This window comes from Lepisosteus oculatus, chromosome 2, assembly GCF_040954835.1.
Source record: "Lepisosteus oculatus isolate fLepOcu1 chromosome 2, fLepOcu1.hap2, whole genome shotgun sequence".
NCBI lineage: Eukaryota > Metazoa > Chordata > Actinopteri > Semionotiformes > Lepisosteidae > Lepisosteus > Lepisosteus oculatus.
The window spans coordinates 28820588-28847364 of NC_090697.1; the positions used below are offsets into that span (position 1 = coordinate 28820588).

General features: G+C 43.3%; 1 protein-coding gene across 1 annotated transcript in view; it reads left to right on the plus strand.

Moving 5' to 3' along the window:
* The window catches only part of LOC102685582 (leucine-rich repeat and fibronectin type-III domain-containing protein 2-like), a 160887-nt gene that overhangs the window by 87597 nt on the left and 46513 nt on the right, over window positions 1–26777 (plus strand). Inside the window, exon 3 of the mRNA XM_006626113.3 lies at window positions 9786–9928. The gene's annotated coding sequence lies outside the window, so the exon portion shown is untranslated. The remainder of the gene's footprint in view (window positions 1–9785; window positions 9929–26777) is intronic.

Sequence of the window (26777 nt, forward strand, 5' to 3'; positions counted from 1 at the left end):
CAGCTCATATGGCAGCAGTAGGCCCATCAGGAAGGGCTTGTCCCTGGGGCAGGGGCTGCGTAATCACCCCTTCCTGCAGCTCCACCGCAAGGCCTGTCAGCACCACGGCCTTTCAGACAAGGCTCCTGGGCTGAAGAGTGATTTCTAGTTGAGCAGATTGGGTCAGATTCTTCTAAAAGCACAGGGGGGTTATTAAAGTGTATCTTATTCAAATAAGGAGCGACTGCTGTGGGTTTCAACCCAGGTAATCAGTGTAACTAAACACTTCGCATGCCTGTGACTGTCAATCACTCCACATAGCGCATTTCCCAAGCTATTGTTTGAATCCTAATGCGTTCCAAGGCCAGATTAAATTATATGCAGTGAAGCAGGAAAAAGAGGCAGCAGAGAAAATTCAGATAATTGAAAATAGTTTAGAAACAAGCCTGTCTTTGGGAATTCATGCAATTTATTTTCAGATGTATTGCCTAACTGGATGTTTAGTGTCTCTATTCTCAATCTGTGTGTATGTGTATATGCACGAGGGCAGCATGGTGGCAGAGTGGTTAGTATTACTACCTCACAGGGCTGGGGTCCTGGTTCTGTTCCAGGCCTGAGGTGCTATCAATGTCGGGTTTGTATGTTCTCCCAGTGTCCGTGTGGGTTTCCTGTAGGTGCTCTGATTTCTTCCCACAGTTCAAGGACATACTGGTAGGTCATTTGCCTTCTGGGAAAATTGGCCCTGGTGTGAGTGTGTGCAGGCCTGTGTCTGTGTGCCCTGTGATGGGGCTGGTGTCTCATCCAGGGTGTGCCCCGCCCTGCGCCCGTTGCTTGCCAGGATAGGCTCTGGTTCTCCAGGGGTCCTATATTGGATAAAGTAGTTACAGAATGGATGGACATACACATTAAATATATCAATCACCAAATGTCCAGTGTATTTGAAAAAATATCAGATCTTTATTTTTCCCACTCTTCAGGGACAAAAAACACCATGTAAATTCAAAAGATGAAAATGAGAACTCTTGTTATTTTGTGTATCATACACAATGATTTGCGAATAGCTTTGACCATTTTCTTGTCCTTCTCTTTCTCTGACATACTGTATTTAGCAGCTGCAGCCCTGAGATACCTGTCTGAGGCACTGGCTCGTATGACACATTTGTCATTGTGGGCCCTGTGATTGTGCATTCGTTGATGCACTAATTTACCTATCTTAATCCACTTTATTTTTTAATTACCACTTTAGAATTATACAAACACTTTGCAATTCTGGAAAGGCATGCTGATATTGATCTGATTAAAAAATATATATTTTTGCTCCTGTATTTTCCATGAGGAAGAATGATAGGTCCATAGGTCTCAGTCGGGCTGCTGTTCCTTCATCCCAGAGGGTTAAGCCTATCAATCAAATAAACCAATCAGATTTCATTATGTATTCATTCTGCTTTACCCGAGGACAGCTAAACCACCGACAATGTTGTAGCTGGTAATCTTCATTGTGCACAATCAGTGCCTTAGCTGAACTGTGTCACTGAATCTCAGCAGCATCACAGTTTTGCGAAGCTATTCCCTACGCCCAGGGCTCAAAGCAAAGCAGAGAAAGCAGTCCCACTAACACTGAACACAGAAAGATTGCGATTGTGTGCAACCATCCTATACTGCCTGTCCTTAACCTTTTTTTACAAACTTGTTGAGAAAAGGTTTGAAGTATATTACACATAGACATGCACCAAAATGCACAGGTTACTTTGTTTTTGCATTAACCTGTTTAGATGTCTATTATACGAGTTTCATCATGTATTGATGTTGCTTTTAATCACAGCATGTTCAAGATGGTCTAATTTTTTATGTAAGAGCAACATAAACAGTTAAGTGGCTTTTTAGCTGCACTTCTACAGCACAACACTTCTTCATACTCCCATCTTGTTTGCTGGTAAGAACATGTGACTGCAGAGGGCTTGTATTAGTATTCAAAGATGCTTGCATACTGCATTAATTCCACTCTGCCTTTTACTGAGAATTAAGCCAACCTCTCACACTGTGAAATGTATATGCAGAGTATACAGTATGTGTACTGAAATGGACTGGTGTCCCATCCAGGGTGTACCCTCCTTGCACCTGTAGTTTGCCAGGATGGGCTCTGGATTCCCCTGTGACTCTTTTTTGGATAAAGCAGTTTGAAATAGAGGATGGATGTTCAATACATGTATATACATATACAAATTGTGGCAACCCAGTGCTGTAACAGGGGTTTTAAAATAGGTGGCTCCAGGCCATCAAAGATACCAAGCACACAACTGTAAAGTTCAGTGTGCTGTTAGAAATCCAAAATACACAACAAGCAATACCAAAACAAACGCCTAAGCTGCTGTCTAAACTTCTGTTCAAAGACCCTAACTGAGCTGCTGAACTGCCTACCAGCCCCAAACAAACATGTTACAGAAATGGTCTCTGAGACTTGTTTTAAAAATTCTTCTGAAAAAACAGTCTCTCTCTCCAAGACTCTTCACTTTTTAAGAATTTCAAAGCATGTTTACAAAAACTTACAAAATCCACTAGTTCATTCAGTCCGTGGTCAGTTCTTTTCCCTTCTGTTAATGGCAAACAAAGGGGTGTGTCTTTCCTTTGCCCTTTGCCCCTTGGCCTCTGACCTCTGACCTCTGGCGACTCTCTGAATACCATAAGTCTTGTTTTTCTTGACACCCATTTCACAGCTGAGACCTGTTGCACAGTTTCTTGTAGAATGTTCAGGTCCTATTCTTTTCTTGCCATAAGCCTTCTGTACTTCTCTCCCTCTACATTTAACCTCCTCTGAATTGCTTCAGCCTCTTGCAGCCTGGCTCTCAGCTATTTCCAGCTGCTCTACTGAGCCCTCGTTCTTCTCTCAGTCTCGTTCTTCAGCTGCTGCACAGCCTTCCTAAGGCTGTCACTGAACATCTCCATGCCGCTCTGCCTCTCCTCCAGCTGCTCCATCAGCTGAGAGAATTTGGCTTTCAGATGATGCTTTTCATCTGCCAGCGCTGACTTTCCCAAAATGTCGCTGGCCAGCTCATTGGGTAATGTTTCCTTTTCAGGCTCAGGCCCCTTAATACACGTGTTGAAGCAGTTTAATTTTTCTCCTACCGCTGATCTGCTGGTGCAGAATGGTGCTGTGTGTCTCCAGGTGGGGTTGCTGGTACAGAATGGTGCTGTGTGTCTCCAGTGGGGCTGCTGGTACAGAATGGTGCTGTGTGTCTCCAGGTGGGGTTGCTGGTGCAGAATGGTGCTGTGTGTCTCCAGGTGGGGCTGCTGGTACAGAATGGTGCTGTGTGTCTCCAGGTGGGGCTGCTGGTGCAGAAGGGTGCAGTGTGTCTCCAGGTGGGGCTGCTGGTGCAGAATGGTGCTGTGTGTCTCCAGTGGGGCTGCTGGTGCAGAATGGTGCTGTGTGTCTCCAGGTTGGTCCTCTGGTGCAGAATGGTGCTGTGTGTCTCCAGGTGGGGCTGCTGCTGTAGAATGGTACTATGTGTCCTCTGTAGTAGTTCAGGTGGGTAGCTGCGTCAGCATGCGTAAGCTCCAAAGGAACAAGTAAAAGGTTTTTTCCATGCTGAAAAAAGAAGAAAGAAAACACAACATTTCGGCTGTGGGGCCTTCTTCAGGTGCCTGTTTCCTCTGTCTGGGTCTTGCTATTCACCTGACACACCTACAGTATAGGACCGTATTGGACATTGGCTCTGCAAGGTGTGAGACAAGGTACACAGAGAATCAAGCCTTTATTTATTGGATGTTACAGAAATCTTGAACCTGTGCTGGCTCTGTTGAGCACTGCACAAAGCAATGTGATCCCTGGGTTTGTACTTGGCTTTTGTTTCTCATTTCCTCTCTGTATCTCATTCAGACTTTCTATGCTTCATGGGCAGTTTTAGTTTTTAGCAGTAACTTCTAAGCCTACAACACAATTGTAATTATGTCACACTGGACGGCATTGCTTGGGTCTTGCACTGAGCTCTGCTTTTGAGCTGACATCGCAGTTTGAAAGTGACGGCTTTACACTAACGAGGAGAGCGCTAATGGAAATGCAATGGTGCGTTTTCCAATTTACAAAACTATATAGCCTTGCTCTTCAAATCATGTGCAGCGTGCCTGTTAATTAAAACACAGAGGAACTTGTTAAAGTACACGGGATTAAATGCTCTCATTAAAAACAGTATAAGAGGACGAATGGTAAACTTTTAAATGTTCTTTTCTGCAATGTGATCTCCATTTGTGTTTACTATAAATACATTGGAATACTCATGCATCAGCTGAAATTTCCAAACAAAGCAAAATTCATTTTATAAGTTGCATTTGTAGTATATTGTAGACATCCTGTTTAGGACAAATAAAAATGTCATGTGTAGAATTAAATGCCAGCACAAATCAGCAGGCACTTAAACTCACACTCATGCATGTCATGCAAAATGTTAGTGGAGCTTCACATCGTTTTTAGTGACTCCTTGTGTTTGTACTGTGTATATGTAGTACCTTTCATCTCAAAGGATCCCATAGCCTTTTATGTCTAGGAAGATAGGAAGAGACACACCATCCACACCTGGGAGACTTGCAGCACCATTCTGCACTAGCAGCCCCACCTGGAGACACACAGCACCATTCTGCACCAGCAGCCCCACCTGGAGACACACAGCACCATTAAGTACCAGCAGATCAGGTGTAGAAGAAAAATGAAACTGCTTCAGCAGGTGTATAAAGAGGGAACTGTAGAGAGGTCAAGCTGTACACAGATCACAGATCACAGAAATAAAACACCTAAAGCCATTCTTCTGAAATAAAAGGAAACCCTGTTCCTGTGTTCCCAGTTCTGAAGCTACTGTAGAACAACAATTAGTATCATATCAGCATCAGCTGCTTGGAACAAGAGGCAACTTATCAAGAGAGCAGAAGCTTTAGACACACTGACTTTTGCCAAGAATGCGGCTTCTGGAGGCTTGGTTAGTAATAACAATTCTGGACAAAGTCTGACCAGCCTTTAAACAATAGAGCTGGACAAGTTTGCCACATGATAAATAAACATGCCAGATGCCTGAATGAAGTTCCACATACAGTATCTGCTTTCAATAACCATTCAGTCTGAAACAGAGGCCCCAAGGCAAGATACCCTCGGAAGAGATGCCATTCAAACCCAGGGCTTGTGTTATTTGAATTATCCTACTATATTCATTTAATATAATAAAAAGTGAAATACCAAAAAGACAGCACACAAGGAACGTGTGTTTAAAATCGAGAACAGGATGAGATCCACCAAACAAGACAAGAGCAGACACTACATTAACCAAAGGGTGGTGGGGGTATGGAACAAACTGCCCAGCCATGTTATTGAAACTGAAACCCTGTTTCAAGAGACAGCTGGGTAAGATTGATTCTCAGATCAATTAACTACTAACTATCAAATGGGCCAGATGGGCTGAATGGCTCCTCTCGTTTGTAGCCATTTTCACATTCTTAATACACATAACCAATTTTTTTCTCATATATGGACGTGCTCTTAATAATCCATTGGCAAAGTCAATGAAATTTGCAAACTACATACAAAGAATGTTTGCAAACTACATACAAAGGGTATAAAAATAATCCATATTATTTTTATACCCTTTGTATGTAGTTTGCAAACATTCGTCCAGCATCTTGTTTTCCCAATGTGTGTTATTTTTATAGGCATTCATGAGCACAGTAGGATATCATATCACCCCTGCTGGCCTTCATCTTTCTCAGAGCTCAAGTGCAATCAAGAAAGAACCACCCTGCTGGCCTCAGTTTTTTCACTTTCCTTTAGTACTCATTCCTTCAAAAGGTGTGCAGCATTGCAGACCACAGTGGAAAACTTCCACTTGTTAAAAGTCATTTGAAATTCACAGGGAAAGAAAATAAAACTCAATTTCATGAAATCACTTTGGAATCCCCTTAATCTATTTACGCCACACGTGAACCATTGACAAGGATTACGGTGGTTCAAGGGATTTCAAGAGATGTGAGCTGAGTACCAAAACCCCAGCCCACTTGGAAAAGGAAATGAAGGGGATTCACCTCTGAAAAAAATAATATCAAAAGTATATCTATATACTGTATATGTTAGTAATGCAGTTAATGTAAAGTACTGCCATTTACAAGAGCCACTGTTCTGTATGCATTGTGCCCCTGACTTAGTGAGAATGCAAAATCAAAATTCTGGTATGGTCTTCACAAAGCCTGTCTTAGTTAACTGCTGTTTTTTTTTTTTTGCCAAAATAGCAGAGAATAATTAGCAAATACAAATAGGTATGTTTTCATCACTGACTTGAAAACTCATCAAAGCCTGTGTGCCCAAAATTCTTTGAGTCCTAGAGAAGGAAATAGAGGCACTCTGGTTCCTCTGGAAAGAGCCTGCTGAAGGGCTGTTCAATCGAGAATCCACTGTCAACAATTCAAGATATTCAGTGCCATCCCACAGCCCCCTCTTAGAGAAACTCGTCCAACTTTTTAAGAAGTGATGGTTCCAATCATACACACAAAGAACAGCAAACAGCAGGAGTTGATGGAATTCTTGCTGAAATTATTATGTACAGTAAAAAGGAACTAACACCACACCTTCACACTCATCATTCAGATTTGGAATGAAGCAATCCCAGTTCCTCTGGACTAGTCATGTATTGACTCCAGGTCCAAAACAGGACCTCTTCACCCATCTTAGTCAAAACAGAGACACCAGTAGAAGAGAGACGTTTAAATAATGATGAAAGCTAACATGAGGAAATTTGAAGAAATGTGACATCATGAGAAATATGACATCAGTGTTAACAGTGTCTGGTAAGGAGCCTGTGAGACCTTGAGACTCACTTAGAGACTCCGAGATGTCGGAATGAGGAAGCACAGTGAGAGTGTCAGAGAGAGCTCACCATGACTGGACCACCTCATACTCCCTGAGACGACACCTGCACTTACTAACCCTGCTGGAGACTGAGGATCGCCTATTGGCCTGATCAGCCACCATGGGATTCATGGATGACAACTGCCAGATAACTGTCAACAGTGATGAGGATGATTTGCTTAATTACATAAAAGTTTGAAATTAGGAAGCAAATGAGTTCTTCATGAATTCAGATAATCTACCAACTGTAACAACCACAGTGCAGAGTGGTCCAAGTTGTGCAATTACAACAAAGCTGTTCTCGTATAGTTGTCTGTACCTAATAGAAAAATATTCTACACACCATTATCGTCTGCAGGGTCAGGGTTTCCTCCCCGGAGTTCATAGCAGTACATCCTATTTCAACTTGCCACGACCTAGATGAGGCGTTATGAATTTCAGCCTCACACACAGATGCTGTGTGCACTGAAACATTAAACAGTGTGTTCACAACGCCTATTCATGGACCAAGTCCACAACAAACCTTGGTCATGAATACTGATGGTGCACAGCAGTTTGCCACTCAGGATTATTTTCTTCTTTAGCTCTCCAAAAGTAATAGATGGCAGGTATTACAGGCTGCAGATTCTGTTCCTGTTGCTTTGATTTGGAGAACAGTCATTTGCAATTTGTGATAACCTATTATGCTCAGTCATTGTGATCAGGTTCCATTTGTAGAATGACACAGACAGGCTGATGTGTGTGTATTTGGCCCCACAGGAGCTGCAGTGGAATAATAGATAGGACCTTGGTGAAAGTGCTGAGCTGAAGGTAATAAAGGGTTTCTGTGAGCCTGTTACAGGAGCAGGATATTTTATCTTGGCAGAGCTCTTTCAGTTGCATGTTCCGCTTAAAGGCTTTTGAAACTACACATTTCTACACATGCATTTTTATTTCCACCATGAGGGGCTGTTGTGTGTACATTATGTTTGATGCCTGGTGCCTTTGTGATACTCGGGGCACACAGGTGATTCTGGGGTAGTTCTGGAGTTAAATCAGAGGGTATTGGTGCAATCTGCAGTGCATTTAAGACTGAGAACAGGAGGCATTTCTTTATCCAGAGCTTTGTGGGAGTGTGGAACAAGCTGACAAGCCATTTTGTTGAAGATGATATCCTGGTGTCTTTCAAGAAACAGCTGGATGAGATCCTGGGATTAATTAGTTCCTAAATAAAAAAAAAGGCTCAATGGCCCAAATGGTCTCCTTTATTGGCTCTCATGTTCTTATGCATTTCCTGTGGCTGCACAGTGCTCACCATCTGTGTTCATTCCTGTCCTGTACCTGATGCTCATACACAGAGCAGCCCTTCATTTCGATTTTCTAGATTGTTTCTTAGGAACACTGTAGCCAGACTAGCTTGGGGATAGCAAGATCTCCTGCCTGAGCTCTGTTGATGATGATGATAATAATAATAATAATAATAATAATAATAATAATAATAATAATAATAATAATTGCTTACACTTACAGTATATAGCACTTTTCTGAACACTCCACTTAAAGTGTTTTACAGGTAATGGGGACTCCCCTCCACCACCAGCCATGTGCAGCCCCACCTGGATGATGTGACGGCAGCCATAGTGCTCCCCACACACCAGCTCGCAGTGGGGAGGAGAGCAGAGTGATGAAGCCAATTCATAGATGGGGATTATTAGGAGGCCATGATTGGTAAAGTTCAATGGGAAATTTGGCCAAGACGCCGGGGTTACACCCCTACTCTTTTCAAGAAACACCCTGGGATTTTTAATGACCACAGAGAGTCAGGACCTCGGTTTTACGTCTCATCCGAAGGACGGTGCCTGTTTACAGTATAGTGTCACTATACTGGGGCATTAGGACCCACATGGACCGCAGGGTGAGCGCCCCCTGCTGGCCCCACTAACACCTCTTCCACCAGCAGTACTGACCAGGCTCACACCTGCTGAGCTTCAGTGGGCTGCCAGTTGTGAGTTGCAGGGTGATATGGCTGCTGGTACAATAGGTAATGCGAGACCAGAAGGAAGCTGCTTCTGGAGAGCCACAGCTCTGCTGATTTATGGGCTTAAGGGTCATTGTGAGAGATCTGACAAGCATATAAACTCCTTCTATCTGAGAAACGAATTGATCCAACTGAAGCAAAAAACACAACACAGATCACCAGGATCAGCACTGGTGCTCCTCTGAGTTCGAAAATAAGAACATAAGAAAGGTCACATACAGTAGGAGACAAGGCCATTCACCCTCCAGATTAATTTGATTTATGTTTGAAAGAAGCCAGGGCATCTACTGCAAGCTTGTCTACTTTACTAACTTCCAGAATCCAGTTCACTGAAATACAGTGTTTTAGGAAGAGTTATGGTCCTGGTACAGATCTCAGTGGCACTGCACTAGTTATATCGACATGTGTGCATGTATGTGTGTGTACAGGTGTGCATGGGCGTGTGTGTGCAAGTGTGTTTGCAGGCTTGCATGTGCGTGTGTACGGTATGTGTATAGGCATGTGTGTGAAGTGTGTCTTTGCAATGGAAGTGTGACCCTTGTCTCTAGGTCACCACGACACTTCTCCTCTCCCATAGAGGATAATGCCTGTTTTATAATTGGTTTTCGACACCAAGGCTGGTAGAAAAGGCATAATCAGGCCAAGAGAAACATAAAACCATTTAAGGCGAAGGGAAAGTTTTCAACATATTAACAAGCAATCAATTTTGTGTGCTGAGGGACTGTCACTGAGCGGTGAGCCATGATGCAGCAAGACACTGCAGGAGAACAGCACAACCAAGCAATCAGCACTCTGCTGCCTCGTCTCCTCGATCCATCACATCCCAAGTGAAGAGGGCACATGCACTAACTCTGTGAGCACGGAAGATTTGATCTTCTTCATGTTTAACCCCGAATTATCGGTGTGTTGCAGCTGCAGTGGCTGAGAAGCCTGTCGCGAGGATTGCTAGACTGCTGGGAGATGGTGAGGCACCAGCACTAACACCTCTGCAGAACTATGTGAAGGATGAAAACCTGAACAGAGCAACTCCTGTCTCAGTGCTGCACACTTCTGCTGTGAGTAAATCATGATCATGTATCCTCAAGTGTCAAGAACATCACCATTGTATTCTGATTATAATCTGAGAGTGCAGAAGTACTTTTTATTTTGGAATCACCATCACCTACCCAATCTGGAATCACTAGTTGTAAGTTTTTCACAGCTCACAGCTATGAATCCTGGAACTGCACACCAGGGAGAATCTCATTCGACACACCCGCCACTCAGCCCCCCTCTCATGACACGCCCACCTCCTCTCCTCTGACACTCCACATCACCCCCTCTCCTGACACACCCACCTCCTCTTCTCTGACACTCCACATCACCCCCTCTCCTGACACGCCCACCTCCTCTCCTCTGATACCCCACACTACCCCCTCTCCTGACACGCCCACCTCCTCTCCTCTGACACCCCACATCACCCCCTTTCCTGACACGTCCACCTCCTCTCCTCTGACACTCCACACCACCCCCTCTCCTGACACGCCCACCTCTCCTCTGATACCCCACACCACCCCCTCTCCTGACACGCCCACCTCTCCTCTGACACCCCACACCACCCCCTCTCCTGACACACCCACCTCCTCTCCTCTGACACCCCACACCACCCCCTCTCCTGACACGCCCACCTCTCCTCTGACACCCCACACCACCCCCTCTCATGACACGCCCACCTCCTCTCCTCTGACACTCCACACCACCCCCTCTCCTGACACGCCCACCTCCTCTCCTCTGACACCCCACATCAGCCCCTCTCATGACACGCCCACCTCCTCTCCTCTGACACCCCACACCACCCCCTCTCCTGACACACCCACCTCCTCTCCTCTGACACCCCACACCACCCCCTCTCCTGACACGCCCACCTCCTCTCCTCTGACACTCCACACCACCCCCTCTCCTGACATCCCCACCTCCTCTCCTCTGACACCCCACATCACCCCCTCTCCTGACACACCCACCTCCTCTCCTCTGACACCCCACATCACCCCCTCTCCTGACACGCCCACCTCTCCTCTGACACCCCACACCACCCCCTCTCATGACACGCCCACCTCCTCTCCTCTGACACCCCACATCACCCCCTCTCCTGACACACCCACCTCCTCTCCTCTGACACCCCACATCACCCCCTCTCCTGACACACCCACCTCCTCTCCTCTGACACCCCACACCACCCCCTCTCCTGACATCCCCACCTCCTCTCCTCTGACACCCCACATCACCCCCTCTCCTGACACACCCACCTCCTCTCCTCTGACACCCCACATCACCCCCTCTCCTGACACGCCCACCTCTCCTCTGACACCCCACATCACCCCCTCTCATGACACGCCCACCTCCTCTCCTCTGACACCCCACATCAGCCCCTCTCCTGACACGCCCACCTCCTCTCCTCTGACACCCCACATCAGCCCCTCTCATGACACGCCCACCTCCTCTCCTCTGACACCCCACATCAGCCCCTCTCCTGACACGCCCACCTCCTCTCCTCTGACACCCCACATCACCCCCCCCCTGACATCCCCACCTCCTCTCCTCTGACACCCCACATCACCCCCTCTCATGACATCCCCACCTCCTCTTCTCTGACACCCCACACCACCCCCTCTCCTGACACACCCACCTCCTCTCCTCTGACACCCCACACCACCCCCTCTCCTGACATGCCCACCTCCTCTCCTCTGACACTTACATCACCCCCTCTCCTGACACACCCACCTCCTCTCCTCTGACACCCCACATCACCCCCTTTCCTGACACACCCACCTCCTCTCCTCTGACACCCCACATCACCCCCCCTCCTGACATCTTGTCCTCTGACATGCCCATCACCTACTCTTTCTCTACTAACACAACCACCTCCCACCCCCTCACCTCTCGGACACCTCCACCACTGCTCCTCTCTTCTGGCATGCCCACCTCCCACCCCTGTCCTTGGTCATATATTCATCCCCTTCTTTTCTTGCACGCCCACCTCCAGCCCCTCTCAACGGACATGCCCACCTTCCAGCCAATCAACTTTCATCACATTGCCCCATTCTGAAGGATCGGTGGTGATTGGAGAGGAGATGTTCCATGTCCATCGCTGACAGCACTGCGCCCAGGCTGCCACAAGGGGTCATTGACAGCCTAGAGAGCTCTGCCAGTCATGCGCCAATAATGGAGATTAATTAATCATACACATGTCATTCTGGAATGTCACTTTCTGGCTGAGCAGAGCAAGCTCTCTCCACTCTCCCTTCTTTAAAACAGCAAGGCACAGTTGGGGTCTCGGATCGCACCTAGTTAGATCGCTTAGTTTCTCATTGGAGAGCACAGAGCTTAGCTGATGGGCAATAAGTATCTTAAAATGGATTATAGGTGAAGCAAATAAAAAAAGCTGAACATAGTTGCTGGCGGGTGTTGTTTTTGTCATTTACAGTAAAGCCTTATTTAATATTTTTAGGTCAACACTTGAAAGCATGCAGTATATTTTATTGTATTATACAAAAAATGAATACTGCAGTTGCTGTGGTTTCACTGACCTGTCAGCTTCAGGAGAAGAGTAGCTGGAGTGAAAATGAGATCAGACATATGGAGACAAAAGACTGTTCTTCTTCTCATGTTTGATCTTCTTTAAACAACTTCTGCCTGACGTGACATCCTAGTTATCGTGGAATGCATATTTTCATTGCCCTTCACAGCAGCTACTACCCTTTCACCTTTCTGAATTCCCCATGTGAAAGTAAAAACACTGTACACAGACCTTAAGAACACAAGCAGTTAGACAATTCAGGAGCAGAAAATTGTAATATGAGTTTATCACCAAAGCTTCTGGTGGATTACCATAAATTAAAATGGGAAGGTACAAGGATACAGCTGATGTTTCTATTGCAAGACAGACACAACTGTAGAATTTCTCATTTTTGATTAGAAGTGTAAACTAATTTGTAATTCATCAAAATGGGACATCATTGGATGGGGTTGGATAGTTTTGCAAGGTGCTGTAGGTCTTTATTAAGAAAACATCAGTGATTCAGACAGAAAATGGAAAGGAAAGGAAGAGTAGATGGTTCTATGCATTTGTACTCAGGGGGGAATATTCTAAACTAATTGGATAGAAAAAGTAACAGAACTCAACATGATTCATTACAGATGAAAGTAAAGAGAAGGAGAGTGAACAGAGAGTGGGAAAAATGCTTTTTAAATGTGTAACTTAGCACAGGGAGGGCTGGATAGTTCTGCTTGAAGTTTGGAGCCTAATTGTGTGTAGTGCATTTCATTTCTGTTGAAGGTTTTGGTTAACTGAACAGATGATGCTGAAACCTTGGATGGTCTGCCTTATTATCATATTTGAGTTTAAGACTAATCTAACTACAAAATAAAAACACTGTGTTTGAGATACAAAACAAATATCAAAACAAAAAAATGGGTCTGAATGTCTTTGAGATATTTGGGGGCACTCTGAGAGATACTGTAAAGTTTTTGTCTTCTGCTTCAGCAGATAGTACTGGCAAGGACATAAAGATGCAGAACGTTGTAGAGAATTAGCCCTGCTGGGCAGAATGCAGCACTGTAACGTATCCTAGTGCTGTGTTTGCCTGCTACAGATGTCTGTGCCTTCTTGTGAATCATTACACCTGATTGGTACTTGACAGGGCTTGATGAGTAGCATGTGTTATATATGACAGGTTTCAGTGCCTAAATTTCAACATATTCCCTAGATACACACTGATGTATTTCTCCTCCATCCATCTCTGCCCAGTAAATCCTCATTTTCAGCACGGTGATGGAAAAAGCACATACAGTAGATGGAGCAAAATATCACATAATGCTCCAGTACCACCTTTCTCAAATTGTACCTGTAGTATCATCATAAACCAGCTCTATGTGATAAGGCAGACTGAATTGTTTCCTGTCTGGTATTCACAATGTCTGGGGTCACTGAGAAGAAGAAAGTATTTACAGTGCAGATGGCTAAGAAGTGTCTCCACGTCTTACAGCCTAATTGGCTTGTCTTTGATCTCGTGATCCTAATTAGCACCTACTCCCCAGGAGTGGAATCGGGGAACAGCAGGGTGGAGTACGACCAGACCGGGGTCTCCGTCTGGGGGTCCCCCTGCAGCAGGCAAACTCGCTGCCCCCTGATCCTGAACCTTGTGCATCAGACACAGGACGTTGAAAAAGAGTGATGTGGCCCACAGAATTTTACATTCTGATTATTCATAATGAAAAGATTTCTGGAAAAAGCCTTCTCCTCGTCAAGTGCCCCTAGAATAGAAAGAAGGAATTAAACATTCATCTCTGGATCATTACCCCGGCCTCGGCCAGACACCAGCTGCTTGTCACTTCCGTGCTGCAGCATGTCCTCACGCCACAGTCATTATTAAGTACAGTAATTAAGAAATGGAATCCCAAATGTGCTTTATTCAGCAATACGTGTAGTTTAGAATGCAAGTTCGGAAGGGATGACAACAGCCAAGCTCAGTAGGCCCCAGCCGTCAGTAATTCAGAATCATTCCTGACATCATTTCCTCCCATCGAAATCATGAATACTATATGTCAGCCCCTTTTCCCCCTCTGTCCCCCTCCTCCATCCCTGGAGCCCCTTGGTCACCCCTCTCTTCGCACAGGGGCCCTGTGTTTAGGAGATTGGTTCTCAGCCAAGTGGGTTAAGACAAAACATTTACACTGACTAAACTAGTCAATAAACCTGTTCAGCACACTTAATTTTGGGGTTTTAATATTCCCAGTGAGCTAAAATGTGGTGCCCTCAGTTACCCACCAAGACTGGCAACTCAGTGTTCTTCAAAGTGAGGCATCGATCAATCGATGAATGTAATGTAGCCATGAGCAACATTTTTCTGTTCTCCCTTTCCTGGAATAATTTTTCAAGCAGTGCACGGTTTCAAAACGCAATATGGAAATGTAAGCTATCACTGCCCGGAAATGTACCCAACAGCAATTGCACAGCAATTTTCTTGTGAAAAAGAAATATTTTTTTTTTCCCTATAACCGTTTCCGTGAAATGCCCTTTTAAAGATTAATCAAATAGTAAAATTCTTGGCTGCTCAGTTGCCAAGAAGAAATTGAATTGCAATCCGCTTTGCTTCGTTTTCATGAATGCAATTCCACAGTGATCACCCTGATTCAGGCAGGCCACGGTGTCGGGCAAAGGTATCCACAGGTGCTTTGTTTTGTAAAGCTGATTAGGGATTCGGGAAACTTGATAGGAACAGTTTGACATGCTCTTGCAAAAATGTAAAACTACATAAATTCATCCGGAGGATAATGCTGCCACGTTCTAGTCACTAGATTAAAAAATCTTGCTGGGGAGAGAGCAGCTGTGGTGGAAGGGCTTACTGTCTGTCCCCAAGGGAGAGGAAAAAAACTGCTTTGAAATTTCACCGTGTGACTAGAAAGCATTGGTTCCAGATGAAAGCAGAAATTAGACGGGAAAAACAGCAAGTGCCAAGAAGCGCCAAGTTGTGCATATTGATTTGAAAGGAAATTTTAGTATTTGATGTCTCCGTGTTCCTTTTCCTAGATCTTTCATTTAAGTGGAAGAAGGAGTAGAACCACCAGGAAAAAGATGATAAAAGCGTAGGGTTTACAAAGATATAAACCTTTAAAAGAAGGAACTACAGTGGAAGCAAGCTAGGAGAAGAAAGCCATTACTTTCTTTAGTCTTAGTTTGTGAGTATATAGCATGTGGGATTCTCATCACCTATATGGGACATATTTTTAAATCATTTGAAGCTAATTCTATGTAATCAAGGCACGCTGTGTACTGTATATCTTGGTTATGGTACCTGTTCCATCTTGCACAAAACCCAAGTCTTCCAAGTCTGGAAGCTCTGTGGCATTGGTGCTTTTGATTATTTCTGTAGAAGAATCTTGTGAATAAACCTCAGTCAGCAGTTTTTTTAATTCATGTCAAGAGTTCGATAACTCTTGATATGAGCTCTAAAAACTAGCTGGGCCCCAGATTCCTTTAACATTTCTAGTGCACTTGAAGATATTGATCTAGAAATAATACACATATAACTGGGCCCGTGGAATAGCAATTTTGATTCTGCTATTATTAAGCTACCTGAAGTTTTAAAACTTGAACAGAGAAGACTACGAGGGGATCTATTTAAGAGTGGCAAAGACACTGACAATGTCAACCTAGTGGACCTCTTCAGAATGAACGGTAAAATACAAACCAGAGGACACAAATGGAAACTACTAGAACATTCATTTAAAACCAAGCACATCTTTACACAAAGGAGTTGAAGAAGTATCTTATAAGCTGCTCAGCCACGTTGTCCAGAAGCACTTCTTTTAATAAAGGGCATTGGGACAAGCCTGTTGAGCCATGTTGTTGAAGCTGATACCCTGGGTGTCAGGAGCAGTTCTTTCTGGGCCCTATGCGGACGACACGATCCGAAAGGTGAAGAAATAATAGGGAAAAATATCATGCAGGAGTCGGTCAGGAGACAGGGGGGTGTGTCCGAGGTGAGCAGGTGTCCAGGGGAAGTGAGTCCGGGGCAAACAATCCAAGCATAAATCCAAAAGGGAAATCCAAAATAGGAAGCAGAGTCCAAGACCAGGGGATCCATCCAAAGTAATTTAAAAACCAGAACCGGGTCAGGACCGGCGGGACAGGGAATCAGGAACAGGAAACTAAAACCATAACGGAGCCAGACGCAGCAGAAACGGGATTCAATGAGAAGCCCCGGGCAAACGCCTGCATCTGGCTTTAAAGGTGGAACTAAAGAGGGGCTGGAATAAGGAACAGGTGTGGGGAATGGGACAGAACGAGGAAGGGCTGGAGCGCCCTTAAGAGGAGGAGTAACGATCGTGACACTGTGTTATTTCAAGAAACAAATGGATCAGATCCTAGGATCAATTAGTTTCTAATGAGCAGATGGAACTGACCAGCCTCCTCTCAGTTGTGACTGTTCTTATGTTTGTGGTTTAAATCGATGACATGAATGCATATACTTCATGGTGCCATTAATTAAATTAATGTCCATCATTTCTTGAGATTGCTGCTGTGTTAGGAGGTGTGATAGTGTAATATGTGAGAGAAGAGAGATAATTCTAAATTCATAAACCCAGAGAAACATGTATTGGTACTGTATACTCTGATGCTTTTTTGGACTTTTTGGCTCAAATGCCCCATGGTGTGAAATGGGATTTCAGTCAAAGGTCCAGCTTCACAAAGATGTGCTACACGTGGTCTCTGAGTCACTAAAAATGTTTCCTTATGTATGCTGGAATGTTTCTGCATTTCCAGATCTCACAGGTCTTTTGGAACACCTGGGCTGTATTGCAGTAAGCATACTGTACCTAAACCACTTCAGAAAGATATGCAAGGCTCATCAAGGCTCTTTGAACATGAGTTTCAGTGATCATCGAACTATGCAAGAAGGCAGAGTTTGGGCTCCTATTGCAATAAATAATTTTAATGATGTACCTACCTCAGCAGTTCCCCAAGTGTACGAAGATCCATCTGAATAAAAAAGGATAAGTCAGATGTTCATATTATTCTGCTCTCTCCTCCAGATGTAGAGACCCCCAGGTGCAGTAGGATACAGGTGGATTTAGTGTTTAGCCACACTTATTGTTCTATTTTTGTAAATTGCAGATCTTGGAATTTGTGCTTGGAAGTATCCTTCAGAAATGTATTCCCTCTATTGTACGTAAGGGGTTCTCAGTCCTGAGCTCAGCTCAGCTCTCTTCCACAGATGCTTAATTAAGCTAAAACGTTGCTTGGTTGGAACTTTTGGGAGGTTTAATTTCTAGTCAAAGGTTGTAGATTTTGGGGTGACACAATGGTTAGTATCTCTACCTAGCAGTGCTAGAGTACTGTGTTCAATTCCTTGTTTGTGTGGGTTTCCTCCCACAGTCCAGAAACATACCGTCACGGGTGTGTTGTAAAGACCCTATGCATGATGGTATAGTCCGCAAGAGTCTGGAGACGGACATCAGGCGAAACACACCAGGGTTTATTCGGGGAACACACACAGTGGGCAAAAACAGTAATCCAGTGCACAGGGAAAAACTCAAAAGCCAACCAGGTCCAAGCAGGTCCAAAAAGGGATTATCATGGCACAGTCCGTGATCTGAGAACCGGGAAATCCGTCCAAGATTTAGACAAAGGTAACATCCTCGGGACAGAAACAGACCATGAACACGAAAAATAAAACCTTAAGGAGACCAGGCGCTCCGAGCCCCGGGCTCAGAGGTCAGGACGCCAGGGTGAAGGCCTTTGCCCTCAGGCTTCCCACAGGCTTGGTGGTAGGCAGGCCTTCAGATGTCCATCTTCCAATGCTGAGCCAAGAACTATGGAGACACCTGGCTTAAATAACACAAAAGAGACAAGACACAGCTGGGGATAATGAAACTAAAATCAATGCCAAGGAAGGTAGGAGCACCTACTAGAGGATGGATTACAACTGTGACATATACTTAATTAATTGACAATGGTTAATTGTCTTCTAGGAAAACTGTCCCAGGTGTCTGTGCGTGCCCTGCAATGGACTGATGTCCTGTCCAGTTTGAATTCTGTCTTGCACCCATTGCTTGCGGCATACAGTAGGCTCTGGCTTCCTCATGACCCCGAATTAGATGATGCAGTTAGAAAGTGGGTGGGTGGTTGGAGATTTTAAATCACTTAAGAAAAACGATAGTTTAAACCTCCTATAGATTTAGGAACTTAAATCAATTAAAAAGGTCAAGTTAAACCTACTGTAATATTAATTCTATTAATGAGTCAATTATTTAACTGAGTGCTCAGGTGGAACCAAAACTAGTAAGTGGTTTGATTACGTGATTGGGAAGGCCTGGTATTGATCACTACTGTGACCACTGCAGGAGTAAGTTTGTGAACTACACAAGGTCACGACAGCAGATATGTCCTCCACCTCTAATGTATTTAGTGACATTTCCTTTGCCTGTGCTATTGACATACACCTGGGGTATCTGTGTGAGTATGCAGGCAATAATATTTATTTTAGGTTGGCTCCTGTTGTTATGGAGGCAGTCCCTCAGAGCTGGCTGCCAAGCGCTCAGTCTATGAGGCATGAGAAGCCACAGGAGAGCAGTTAGTGTGTGTGTGGTCTTTGGGGAGTGCCTTTTACAGCTTATTTGTGTTTTCTGACAGAGTATGAAATTCCCAGTATTCCTCAACTCATCCATACTGTTAGAAAACGGACTCTAAAAACATCCTCCAGCTCCTGCTCTAAATGTTGTCTGTATAAAGAGGTATTTATGCTACTTTTTAATAATAATAATAATGGACAATCTAATCTCTATTTTCTAATAACACGCATCAGCAATTCTGCACCAGCATTCATTCAGCCAATCTAGTCCTCTTGGTAATTAGTAGGTTATTGATTTATGGATATTGCTGAACAATATCTTGAAAGAAACCAGGGTATTTGCTACAACAACATGGCTGGGTATGTTGCTCCACACTCCCAGAAGTGCATTACAGAAGTGCCCAGAAGTTCTCCGTTCACCTGGGAACACACAGCACCATTCTGCACCAGCAGCCCCACTGGAGACACACAGCACCATTCTGCACCAGCAGCCCCACTGGAGACACACAGCACCATTCTGCACCAGCAGCCCCTCCTGGAGACACACAGCACCATTCTGCACCAGCAGCCCCACTGGAGACACACAGCACCATTCTGTACCAGCAGCCCCACTGGAGACACACAGCACCATTCTGCACCAGCAGCCCCACTGGAGACACACAGCACCATTCTGTACCAGCAGCCCCACTGGAGACACACAGCACCATTCTGCACCAGCAGCCCCTCCTGGAGACACACAGCACCATTCTGTACCAGCAGTTATTCTTCATCAGCAGGCCCAACTGAGAGATTGCTTTTGTGCTTCCCCACATATTACCAAATAAACTTCCTTTGCCTAGTTTCTTACCACAGAGAAAAAGTGTTTTTGCATTTCCCTAACTTTTGTTTCTTTGCTTTTTACAATCCTCCTTTTCAAATTTGCAAATTTGATTTGTTAGCTTACTGTACCAAAATCAAAATAATTGAACTACATCAGAAAGAGCAATGAACCCTGAACAGATTCCTGCAAAAAAGCACTGCTCGCATCAGCCCAGTTAGAGGTTGTACCCCTCACGATGTGTTTATGGAACTTAAAATACATGGGAATGTATGTTTTTTGTGGGTGTTACTTTCTGACTTTATCTGTCCTCTGATGGATTGGTTTTCTCTTACTACAAACAAATTGGCTTGATCTTCTCAGTTTTCGGGAGGCATTTCTCAGGTTCAGCGATGGTGCGTTCTTTTTCTTTGGCTGCATGACACCACATGGAGTCATCTGTATTTTGTGCAACATTTTGTGTTACCCAGTTTTGCTTCAGTTTACAACATGAGGGAACTACAACAACTGAACAGATTTTGGGCCATTTTGTTTCATATGTGCTCAGTAGAAAATTGTTTGCACATAATGGTCTTCTGCCTCAAACACCCTTATGTTGCAAAAGGAAAAACAAGTATGAAAATGTTGCAGCTAATCTCAAGACAGCTTGGAAACAAAGAGTGTTGCATCAGAAATGTGACAGAGGATGAATCAATGACAAGTAGGGTTTGATTGCAATCAGAAACAAAGTTTGTGAAAGTGTTTGCATGCCCTTCAAATGGCAAGTGAAATTCAGTCCATCAAACCTTCAATTTTCAAAGAGATTGACTCTATAATTGAATTTTTACAGACAAATGTAGAACCGAATCTGTTTAATCAGGCTTTGTGTATTAAGCTTGACAAGTCAGGCAGAGAGTTTTCCCTTTACGAATCTTATAAACACAGAAATTGTATTATTTATGTATGAATTTAAACACTTGCGAAATTACTGTCACCCATCTACACAGCCATTTATCCATCCTTGTTGCTAAGCAAGTCTTTGCGGGTTCTGGTGTCTTTAAAGGGCAAACCAGTTGCTATGAATCATGGGAAGAGGAATGTTAATTAGCTCTGGCCATTTCACAAAGCCTGGACACAGAACCGTCTAATTACTGTTTGCAAATGTTGAGTCGGAATGACTAGCCATGGACAGATGTGTTGTGTAGTGGTCCATTCATTCATATCTAATTAATATTCACATCTGTATGGCTGCCTATCTATCTATCTCATTTTCCTCCTTCTCCTTTACAGTTTTCTATAACAGTAAAATTCTGTTCCTCCAGAAGTTCAAATGCACTTAATTAAGTTAGAATGCTGTGTCTCATCTCCAGAAAGAGGATAAGGGTGAGCAAGAGATTTCATTACACAGTTATATCACTTACCAGATGTAAATACAATCTGTAAGCCACTGTGCTCAAACATCCATACCCCACTAAGTAAAGAAATTGAAAAAATGAAAAAGCAAGGGAATTTAAGTAATATAAAACGCCAAAGGCTTAGAAATGTCAGTTTTTTTACGTAAATTGGCATTTACAAATTACAGATAAAACTATTCAAAAGGAATCAGTTCTTACTTTTCCATAACAGAAATATTCAGTTAGCTTGTTTTCAATCCATTTTATTTTATATACACCCATCAAAATGCTTTACAGGAAAACAAGGCAGACACAATAGAGACAGGTCATTAATGATGATAACAACAATATTATTACAGTTATTATTATGATTAGTAATAACCAAGATAAGAGTTAAAGGTGCTGACTGATTTTGAAGAGCTCGTATGGGCTGAAAAACCAGTCCACAGAGTTGGAGCCATGAAACTGAAAGCCCAGTTCACAGTGTTCAGGACCCAGCTTTGAAAATAAGAGGAGTTCAAAGTTCACAGAGTGTGGGTGTGGGTCTATGAACAGTTTAGAGACATAATCAAGAACCAAACCATTCAAGCCCCTAAAGGTGAGCAGCAATGCTTTGATTTTTTTTGCTGAAATCCATAGGGAACCAGTGCAAGGCAATTAAAAACAGAAAATATACGCTCATGCCTTTTAGTTTTATTTAAGATCTAGGCAGCTGATTTCAACCTTGTTATGAACATGTTTGGGCATATCAGCCAGCATTGCATTCCAATTATCAAACCAGAAAAAGATAAAAGAAGACATTAGCTTTTCTGTGTCAGGCTGGGGAGAATTGGAATGGATAAACACAATGTTACTGAAATTAAAAAAAGTTTCGTTTGCAATATTGCTACAGTACATGAGCTTCAGAACGCAATCTAATAGCTGACAAAGGTCTAGAGCTCTGGACAAACAGCACCAAGAGTTTAAAAGAAAAATCTTTTGTTGCCTCCATTTTTTAACATCAAATCGATGTAACAAGATAGTTTGTGATTAAATTCACATTATGGACAAAAGTTCGGATGCCATCAGATTATTGTGTATGAATGTGAATTATACATATACTGTATAGTACATTAAAAATATATGATTTTTTTTTGCCCAAACTATGATAAATGGGAATGAAAAGCAAATCAGCTTCTATTAAAATTCCATTGTGCAGAAAAATCAACTGGACTGGTGCACTCTCTTTCCCGTGTTCTGATTTCATGTGATTTACTTTCCATGATTTAAATCTATTTCTTTCAATTTGAAAGCTCCCCAAGACATGTCCATTTGTAACAAAATGTGAAACTGTCTTTGGGTTTTTGTTTAGATCTTGTTTTCAAACAAGAAGGAATGAAACTGGCATCAAGTATTCTTCCTCTCATGGCTCTGCATGAAAGGAGAAACCCTGACAGAACAGAACTATCTATTTCTTTCAAACTCTTGCACATTTGTCATTCAAGAGCTAACAGATACATTTAAGGAACTGAGTGACTTTAGTCATGAACAGAGAAGACTGTGAGGGGGCCTGATACAAGTATTAAAAATCCTCAAAGACACAAAGTCCACAGTAAAACATAAACTGGGGAATACAAGTTTAAACTACATGGAAATGAATTTAAAACCTGATACCTTGGTTTCTTTGAAGGAACAGTTTGATATGATTGTTGTATTAATTTTCTTATGTGTATCACCAGTAGGAGGCAATATAGCCCCCCTGCTCCTGAGCCATTAAATTGGTTAGGATCCACAGGGTTTTCCTCACATTTCCTGCGTTTTTCTTATCTACACTTCCTTGGAGATCATTTTGTGATTTAATGGATAGTGATCGCCTCCAAATTATTCAAAATATTATATAAAATATTTATTTTTTTATTTAGACTTAAATTTGTATAGTGATGCAGTTTGTCCCATATTAGAGCATGGCATCACTGTGTCTTGTTTCAAAACCACAGAGATCCGATGTTTTGTGACTGAAAGTGATAGAGGCGGCTTGTGCTCCGATGAATCATTCTCCTGGCTGTGTTTATGGAGCAGGACGCACAGGTGTTCGGTGTTTCTGTGTTCAGTAGACTGGAGCTTCTTGTCTCTTTCCTTTACAATTGCAGTGGAATGTATTTTTATGCATTATAATGCACCATAATAAGCAACTGTGTTGCCTCCCTTCAACATTAGGTGTGTATCTATCTGTCCATCCATTTGCAACTCACTTTATCCACTTCAGGGTTGTGAGGAAGCCAGAGGAAGCCACAGGAAGCCAGCCTGTCCCAATAAGCAACAGGCACAAGGCAGGATACACCCTAGACAGGACACCAGTCCATCACAGGGCTCACACAGACACAGACACACACACTCACACTCACACCAGGGCCAATTTGCCCAGAAACCAGTTGACCTTTGTCCTGGTGTCCTGAGTTCGATGCCCACTCTGATATCTGAGTTTGTATGTTCTCCCCATGTTCATGTTCAAGATATACTTGCACTGATGTACTAAATGAGTATTTCACTCCGGTGTTCACTGAGGAAGAATCAGCACCAAGCCTTAGGCAGCAGAAGGACATGGTTCTGTATTTAAAGTGGGACTCAAAGAGCTTGATCCAGTATAGAGAGCCCAATTGCTGGACAGACAGGTGGCTGAGCTGGTGTGCCTGCAGACAGACAGCAAGCATCACTAAGACTCGAGGGAATGGAGCAAATCTGTTGCTGTGGCTATCTAGGGCACTCAGAGCATGGTGCAGGCAAGCACAGTGCAAGTCCTTAGTCTTAGCAAGTATATCTTAGTCCTTAGCAAGTATATGAGCATGGAGAGAACACACAAACTCAGATATCAGACTTGGCATCGAACTTTAAATCTATGAATTGGCTTCATTACTCTGCTCTCCTCCCCACTAAAAGCTGATGTGTGGTGAGCATTCTGGCGCACTATGGCTGCCGTCACATCATCCAGGTGGATGCTGCACATTGGTGGTGGTGGAGGGGAGTCCCCATTACCTGTAAAGCGCTTTGAGTGGAGTGTCCAGAAAAGCTCTATATAAGTGTAAGCAATTATTATTATTATTATTATTATTATTATTATTATTATTATTATTATTATTATTATTAGTCGTATAGACGAGGATCAAAGCTGGGGAGACACTGTTGCAAAGCACAAGGGTGAATCCGGGAGTTGTGATCGAGCTTCAGTAAAGTTCAAAGCCAGAGGCATACCCACACAAAGCCAAAAGTGATCTGGGAGCACCATAGAGAGACAAAGCAGGAGTCAGAGTACAGACAAAGCCAAGCAAGGGAATAAGCACAAGACAGCAATCAAGAACCAACAGCTCCGACATATAAAACACATTATAACTGTCTTATTATAAATCTCAGTCTCTCAAGACAGGGTGCGTAGCAGAGACTGGAGAGCTGCTAGTGTAGAGCCCTTCCACAAGAAGACAAGACATTATAGACCAATAACTCTGACTTCTGTTACATTACAGGCACACAAGACAGGGCTCGTACCACAGACTCGAGAAGTCAACTAAATTGCATGACCAGTTTGTCAGAATTCTTTTAACGAGCTACAAAAGCAATGGATGTACGCAGAGCAGATGATGTGCTGTATTTAGATTTTCAGAAATATTCAAAGCTTTTAATAAAAAATATTTCTCAAAATGCAGCCAAGCTTACAAGTAAGAGCTACGGTAGGTGAGTCTCTTGGATCAATTTGCTAATAGGAAGCCAGCTTCAACAACATGGCTAGTTGTAGATGGAGGGAAGGGCCTCCTCTCATTTGTAAAAAGTCGTCTGTTCTATTCTTTATTGAAATAAGGTGCAAGATCGGGATTTTCTTGTGTGTGAATCTAATTTCCCCCCCAGACTGCTGCAGGACATTCAGTGGAGTGCTGTCAAGATTAGGCTCAAGGGTGAAGGCTATAGACATGCTTGGATATTGTACAGCAGTGAAAGCTGTCTCAGCGAGACATCAGAGAATTGCAAAACATGGTTTACTCTTATTAAAAGTTTGTGCTTTCTCTTTAGATTACTATTGGCACAAGAGCCGACAGCGATGGCAAAAGTGTGGATGCAGATATGCATGTATAAGAAAAAAATACCTTGTGATGCATGCATAATGTATACTGTACATGCCACAAGAAGATAGATGAAGTTGTGAAATCTTATAAAAAGGCATCTTGAGCATGGACAGAATGTCACCGCTGAGTGTAACCAGGAATGTCAGATTCTCAGAGAGCTAATGCTTAATTAAGGCTAATGTATCTTGGTCCAGCACAATTTCAGGCATTGACACAGCACCGTAGGAAGTTCAATATTGTGTGCTTGTGTCACATGTGTGACTGCTGCCATCTTTATATCCGTGAGAGTGCGGCAGGCATGATAAGTGACTGCAGTTACAGGTGCCCTGCCACTATACTGAACACTGATCTCATCAATTACCGAAAGTGGGGATTAATTCTTTAATTAGTGTCTTACTGGCAATGGAGTCAAGAACTTCAGATTCTCATATGATGTTAACTGGGCTTTTGTTTGGTTTATAAACGGCATGCATAGCCCTTGTCAGGATACAACTGCTCTGTTAGTCTGACATCTGTTCGTATTGGAGTGAATTGTACAGTATTTGAATCTTCATTTATTTTACATTGGGTCTTGCTTGATTCTCAACTTTATTAAGTGGTGATTATTTTTTTTTTATTTTGTCGTCAGACCTAATAAGGCAAGCGGTGCTGTTTCCATCCATTTTCTAACCAGTTTATCAAATACAGGGTTGTGGGGGGAGCTGGAGCCTATCCCATCAGCTCCAGCTAATGAACCCACCAGAAAGTCTTTGGACAGTGTGAGGAAACGGAGCATCCAGAAGAAACCCATGTGAACATGTAGAGAACATACAGATTTCTCACAGATAGCACCTCAGTAATTGAACCCAGGGACCCAGTGCTGTGAAGCTGTAATGATAACCACTGCACTACCATGCTCCCCAATCGTTCTGTCTTCAGTTATAAAAACTGTAGTAATACCACTTCTATCACTGCTACACAATTATAAAAAAGTGAAAAACAGCAATTATTGTCTTCTGGATTGTGGGACTATCTGTTTAACACATACTGTACCTTTAGCTCTGTTAAGTTTTTTTTTTACGTAGATTCTCTTCATGGTCTGAAAGCAGAAACACAACATGAACAGAATTAGACATCAGCAGCTGTTACATTGTGAAAGCCGAGGAAGAAATGCTTTTTGTCTAAGTCTTCTGGCCATATAACTCGTCTGTCTGATATCGAGATTGGATGCGTGGATCTGAAGGTGACTGCTTTCTGCATTTCCCCTCGGGTCTAGATTAGTCTGTGTAGAAAATCTCATTAATTCTGTCCTGCAAAAAAACAGGGGCTCAGTTCCATGACACATCAGTCATATAACAAACATAAAAGCTAAGAAATGCCCTACTGTAGATGTCAGATTCCAGCATTAAGAAGTGCGTTGCACCTGGATTTGGTAATGTCTGAGGTTCTTGCGAACAATTTCTCTTTGACCTTGCTCCACGCACATTCACAGTATTAATTTAGAATATTTCGTAAAGTGTTGGTCAGCCCAT